This window comes from Nesoenas mayeri (assembly GCF_963082525.1).
Source record: "Nesoenas mayeri genome assembly, chromosome: 6".
NCBI lineage: Eukaryota > Metazoa > Chordata > Aves > Columbiformes > Columbidae > Nesoenas > Nesoenas mayeri.
In genome coordinates, this window is record NC_137545.1 from 9,264,487 (window position 1) to 9,271,911 (window position 7,425).

Below are 7,425 nucleotides of genomic sequence, written 5' to 3' on the forward strand. Positions count from 1 at the left end.
CTTCTGTAGTCCTACTGTTGCTGGGAGGTAGTTATTTCAGGGTTGGGATATGGATGCTATTGAAGGCCCCCAGAATTGCTTGGCTGATTAAAAGGGAAGGGGAAAAAAAAAAGACAAAGAATCCCAAACAACAAAAAGCAAACAAACACCACCACTACAAACAAAACAAAAACCAAGACCAACCAACCAACATTTTCTGGAGGATGGTAGAGAATAGAGTGGGACATACAACCATTTTTTGGGTGGAAACGTGGAAACGCTCTCATATCCAAGCAGGAGGACAGATGATCTGTTAAATGTTGGAAGGACTGGAGAGGGGATCCCCAGGTTAAGAGGTCCCTTTACCATTCAACTCACATAAAAGAGCTTCTGCTTAAGAATGATGTCCTAGAGAAAGCACAGATCCACAGTGAAACTGGGGAAATCTTCCAGTCACTGTATTTTCTGGGGTCACACCAGGAGGCAGGTGGGACATTTATGATAAATTCCAATAAAGCCACCTGAACTGCATGCAAAGTCCTTTGCAAGCATCGAGCTACTCGCAGGCACGTGAACAGCCGTTTATTCAGACCTCACCTCTGTAAAATCACATTCTCTATTGGAAAGATCTTCTCTCTGCCTAAGCAGGAAAGGAAGTCCAGAGGAGAACAGAGAGCTTGGCGGCACCAAAAAATGAGCAAAGAACAGCCCTGGGCAGACTTCCATTAACTTTGATTTGCTATGGGTCAGCCCCACCTTGGGAATTGTGAGATTTGGGTGGCTGAGAAAGAGCCAAGATCTCCAGTTAAACTCCACATAAGCACAACGAGCACTTTCTGAACCTTTGGCGAGGCTAGTGGGGCACATACCTTCTCGCTTACAAGGCAAAGCCTAAATTAAATGCTAGAAATGTCAGCGTCTCACGGCATGTTGTGCAACCAGAGCTCAGTGATGTTTTGTAATTAGAGTTGCCCTTCTTGATCAGATTTTTCTGATGGGAGCACATGTTAAAAAAATTATTCAGAAAGAAAAAAAAATTAGTTGGTTGAGAATAACTTGTTTTCAAGGAAGTTTTGAACTTCCTAACAGAAGTTTTCAGAGGCATTAGAAGTTTTATTTGAGGGAAAGCAGAAGGTTATATGCAGTAGTGCTTACTGCAAGTATTACAAAAGATGAATCTTCAGCCTGACCTCACTGATAAAACGATTTTGAAAACCCCAAAGTGTGTGACTGCTGTTTTAATGTTGCCTTTTTTTCTCTGCCCAAAGTTACTTCTGTGGGCAAGGATGGAGGGAGATTTTAACCTGAAATCTTTGCAAGGTGGGTGTTGCTTGGCAAAAGTGCATAGAAGGATAACATGCAATTGAGGAGATGCATGGGATGCTGGAGGAAATGGCTTTTGTGTGCTTGATTGTGACGAGGGGAGCCTGCTAGCAGCAGAGTGGGCTCTTTTAGTGGCACTTTTGGGGTCAATCAAGTGAGATATGCTCAGTCTGTTGATGCTGAAGGACCAGCGATGCCCCCAGACCCTTCCTCCCAGCCCTCAGTCCTCAGACATGGGCTTCACGCAGGAACCTTCCAGCACAGGCACCCTCTCTGCATTGCAATCTTCATTCTGCTGCGTGGACAGTGTTGCTCCCCATACGCAATGGGGTAAAATGCCCAGTGAATGCAGGGGGAGCAACGTGAGGCCAGTGCAGACTGATTTGGAAATGTTCAAGCAAACATCTGTCAGGCACTCAGCACAGATGAATAACAAAATCAGACTGGAGCAGACAAATGACGAAATCCTTCCATGTGGAGGGGTGGGGGAGGGCAATCCAACATGTACTAATATTTTCATTATAATGCAAAGCGTATCAGTAACATACACACGTGAAGCTATGGAAATATGTGGTATATTGTTGTGCCACATGTTTTAAATATCATTAAGTAGGCCGGTTTTGTTGTATATTTGATATTCTGGCTGTTGTCGCTAGGACTGGACCAACCGATTTATATGGAATATGAGTTGGCCTTTAACTCAGTCTAATCACTGACCCAAAGAGAGTTTTGCAAAATGCACATTTCTAACCTGAGAAATGATAGGCTAAATCTTACACTGTGGGAGGAGGGCAATTGGTTGTACACTTGACCCAGATACAAATCTCTTGGGTTAAAAATAAAGAGGCTGTTGGATAGCAGGGACCAAAACATGTCACTGATAAGATTTGTTGTCTTTCTCTTTTATTTTTGCTGGAAAAAGCATCTCAGACAAAAATCATGATCATAAGTTTTTGGAAGCTACGGTTTTCAATATTTTTCCTTCAGTGTTCCAAAGCGAAGAAGTAGTAGTAAAGTGTTGATCTGTCTATGTTTTTAATTTGGAAATTAATGTAAAACTTCCACTTTCTTTCAGATTCCTCACTTTTTTCAGGGAACAACTAAATGCGAAATGTCGAAGAAACCTTCATGTATTTTTATTTCTTACCTCTTAAATATAGGGAAACCCCACCCAAACCCTCACTTTTGAAATACTCACATAAGCCTCCCAAGTTTAGAAGACAACCAAGGAAATATTTTTGGGGACAAGGTTTTTTCTTCACTCCTTTATTCCTTTTTGCTTTTCCTTTGGGAGGGTCTCCTTGTCAGCAGAAAGGGGATAGAGCAGAGAAAATAAGGCTGTGGATAATAATTATTTAATTATTATTATATATTTGAGCAATTCCTGTTTCGTTCTCTTTTGTGTGTGTGTGTGGTGGTTTTGTTTTGTTTTCTCTATTTTTGAGAACAAGGATGAAGGAATTGGTGAGAGAGGTAGTGTAAAGCACCCGTGCTTGACAGATCCTCTCCCATCTTATCCCTAATGCTGGCCAGGAAATTGAATTTACTGCGAGTTTCAAATGAAAACACCATGATAGGGGCTTTTTGGGGGGTGGGAAAAAACTGCTCTCTTGTCTGGGCAGCCCTGGTGTTTCTTTGCAGGACGTGGGATGGGACCTGAACATCTCACAGGGCTCCTTCCTGTTCCCACGTCCGTGCCAGGAATCGGGCTCCGCAGGAGGATTTCGGATAACGTGTCCTGGGGAGCTGGGAGCCGGAGGGGGATGGAGCTCCCTCTCGCAGAGCCGGCCTGAATCTGCAGCTCCAACACGCCCAAGAGCACGAAATCTGGTTTTGTTGCTGGAGTTGGCAGATATGTGTGCAAGGATCACAGCTGATGACTCAGAAGGTGCTGTTTTTACAGACACTTTGCCGAGTACAAAGTCACTCCAAGAGTTTGGTTTTACCCTGCAAAACCCATATGTAACATGCTGCCTTTCCCCAAGAGAAATCTGTTTGCATTCAGATATGCTTTTCTTTGGTGCCATTGGTAAATGCAGAATTAGCTCATCATTGAAGTCTAATGCTCTCAGAGACGTGAAGATTTGCTAGCTCCCTGCATGTTTTCTTTTCTCATCAGCTGCTGCTCAGGGGAATCAGTGCAAAGCGGTGCTTGCGGTGGATTCAGACGGCAGTGCTGAGACTGTAAGTCAGTCTGCAAAACCTATGTTGCCAGTGATGCAGCACAGGAAAAGAGAGAAGGGCATCCATGTTACCAGATTTTTAGGTTCTGGATTGATCAGTTGGGCTGGTCAGTAACAACATTTGCTGCTGGTCCTCTTTGCTGTGACTGCTTGCTTTTAATTTCACAGGTTAGTGTGATGCCAAAAGGGACTGTCTGATCACATTGAGCTCCTGTTTATGGCAGGCTTGGAGCATGTTGGCCACTGGCACCCGTGTTGAGTCCACCGACACGTTTGCCTAAAATTTGTTGCTCTTCATCTTTCTCTTCTTTCCTTTTCAACTTTACCCACCTTGCTCCCTGTGTTATTTTTCCTTTTAATTCTTTGAACAATACCCCTCTGCAAGGTCTCTTGCAAACAATGGCATTCCTGCCATGGTGGAGATGTTTGACCCAACCCCATCTTGAGCCACTGCATGGTCCGTGACTGCCTTTCAGTCCACTTACTAATTGTGACAAGGGCAATTCTGGCTCCTTCACTGCAGTGACTCATAAGGACAAGCTATTAAGATATTAAGTCTCAGGCCTGAGGCCAAGAGGGTTCAGAACCTGCCTGCATCACTGTCTCTGTCCTTCTCTGTGGCTTGTTTATACATCAGCTGGAAATTTCCTAAATAAGCTGATTCTAACCATCAACAAATACCATTCAGATAATGCGCATTTCATGGTAGTATCCACTATTCTGCCTACAGAAGGATATAAAAACTTCTTTTGTTATAATATAGCCTCCTTGGCAGCTTGTAACTCAGTGGGAAAGGCTCTGGATTCCTGGAGGAGCGCACTGTGTCAGCGATTTTGGGTATTTCAGGGAGCGTGAGGCCTCACTGGGGAAAAAAAAGGAAAGCCCGAGAAAAACTCCGCTCTGTCCTTTAAAGATGAATCAGTAATCAAATTAGGTCAAAAATCAAAAAGCGCAAGTAATGGGTGTGAAAAAACATTCTCTCAGCAGATCTGATGGGTTTTTGTAGGAAGCGGGAGTGCTGCCAGCCATCTACGGAGCGTCTGTCTGTGTCGTATTTCATTTCAAAATGAAAATTCAAGGGAGCAAAAGCTTCCATGCATGCTTCTCCCTGTGCTTTTGTTGGCTTAGTAAGGTGGTGGCAGAGGTAGCCTCCATCCCTGGGTGCAAGGACATTTTGGGGAATTCTATATTGTATCTCCTGTGGTCTATCTCCTCTCTGAGACAGGCCTAGAGGTGCCCCCAGCCAGGATTTCTTCCATCTGGGGGTTTCCCCATTCTCCATTTTCCTCAAGAACCTTTGCATTTTCAATAGAGACTTTTTTTTTTGGGTTAAAGTGCTCCAGTGAAGTTATTTCCCCCCACCCAGCTGACCTTTTTTACACTAACAAAAGTTTTACAGGAAAGGATCTGCTTTCCTCAGAAATTTGAGTTCATCTTTAAAAGTATCTGCAATGGTGGGGGTGTGACAGGAGAAAATCTCTTATATCAGAGATAGCAGTTAGTTTATTGTGTTCAAATCAGTAAGTTTAAGTGTGTAAAATATTTGATAAATACAGGTGGATTGGCTGTCGATACTATTTACTATGCTTAAAGTTAGTATGGGATACAAAGATTATCGCTTAGGCTTACTATACACATGTCAGGAGGAGTGCATCTGTCACATCAGGGAGGAGGTAAAGAATTTAAAATTTAAAGCCATTACAAACCTATAATTTTCACTGGCAATCTAACCCTCAACAAACTACGGATCTTGGGTGCAAAATTTGGACGGGAGCACTTTTATTTTTATTTTGAATTGTAAATTCACACAGAACCTTGTTCTCTGACTTATTTGCTCTGACTGCCTCTGTTTAAAAGATATACAGAGTTCATATACCCAGTCATGAAGTGCATAATTTTTTTCTCCTAATGTTTTTTTCAACAAAATGGCTTAAATTTTAGTACCTCAATTGGAGAAAAAAAAAAATACAATGATGCAATGGCATTTTATCTTCCTTCTTTTCCCCTTATTGCTTATTAGTGGGAAAGGGGTGGGTAGGTGATCCCTGCTCTGAATATCAAGTTGAAAAGAAGCTTAAAATATCTTTAAAAGGTGGAAGAAGAGCCTAGAAGATAAATTTGGGATGGAGCTCCCATACAGGAGCCTTCCCAGCTCCCTGCTTTGGGAAGCACTGCAAAAACTAAACTTGGGAAAATGCTCTTACAAGTTGTTGTTTTTTAGCTGCCATATAAAAAATGAAAGAGAAAGATCCTTCAAGATATTCCTTTTGAATAAAGGGCTGTCTTTCAACAACAAAAAAAAGACAATTCAAAGGAATATCTCAGGCAGCTGTTTCTAATTAGCTCACGTGATCGGCTGGTGGAAGAATTAAATTAGAGTTGCTTGATTTTTATAATTGTATGGGTCCATTTATCTGCAGGACAACAAAGGTAGGATGCAAAGCCTCCATGGAGGGGCCCAATCCCAGAATATACTGAAGGACTGGAAAGGCTCCCCCTGACTCCCAAAGTCTTTCAACTGAGCTCATTGGTAATTCAAAATCTGCCTTTCCACTTATCAGCTCCATATCTTGAACTGAGTATATTCTACATGAATTTATTTTTAATCATGTGCTGTGGTGCAATGGGCTGCTTGGCGAAGAGGCTTTATAGACCCAACGTGTGCGCTTTTTGGGGAAGATAATTACACGAGTTCAAAGTCTCGTCAGCCAATCGTATTTTGGTATTCATGCAAGCTGTTTCATAATGCTGTTTTGAACCCTGTTGGTGGCATAATTAAGATTTAATTAAATACAGGAATAGAAACATGTTGTTCATTTGACCATCTGCGAGTCAATGACTGCAGTGGTTTTCTAAGTTTCTATGCTACATGCTGTTAGTGAGTGTTTCATATTATTTTCCATCTCCCCAACCATACTTGCACGTTTTCAGAGCCACCGAAGAGCCAAAGCAGATATTATAGTCTTGTGTTGATGATCTTCTCTTTCTGCTGTTCTTAGCTATTGATCGTATTGAGCGAAGTCAAACCTTTCAAGTGTAGAAGAGCTGCTAACATGACGGGGAATGGGAATGCCAAAGAAATGATAGCTTAATCCAAAGATAAAAAGAAACGATAGGGTGCATTTTGCTCCTTGCTCATTTTCTGATGATTGAATGTCCAAGCCAACAGCACCCAGGCTTCTGGAATAATAATAATGATAGTAGCACCAATAATAATAATGCAGATACTTAAATTTTTCTTATAGTCTTCCTACAGCACCTAGCACTAAACCACCTTGTTCTTGACTGCAGGAAAGATATGACACTGTTCAACCTGTGGCAATAGTCAAGTACCCAAAATGCACGTCAGGGCCCAGAGTACCAGCTTCTACACAGACCAAAGCTCAGAAGATGTTAAGATGATGTGCCCAAAATATGCATTTTTTTGGTTTGAGAAAAACTATTTGTAAGTTGGTGCTGAATATAAGATAGATTTAGCTGAAAAGGGTGGTTTATTTTCCCTAATTAAAATGGGCCTTTTGCTGAAATTTAGAAGGAAAATGTTTCTATTTCGACAAAATATAATGAGACTAAATTTGATTAAATGTTGTGTTTTTAAATAGTGCAAAATTCACCCCAAGCCAAAAATGAAGCATTTTGTTTCAGATGCAATGAAATGTTGTGTTTGAACTGAACAGTTCTTTCCTGACTGTTTTTTGGTTTAAGGGATAGAAGAAAAAAAAGTTTGAGTTAACTCAAACAATATTTATGCTTTCTTGAATTTTTCTGAGAGGAAGAAGTGGGGTTGACCACCAGCCCCCAAAATAGGTGCTTTACAAAGCTCTTACACCTAGAAAAGCATAGGAGAGGAATTTGCCTTATTTGCCTTTGCTCCTGTTGATTTCCTGTTTTGCAGTCTACCAAAATAGGTTATACATTTTATTTTCTCACAATACAGCTT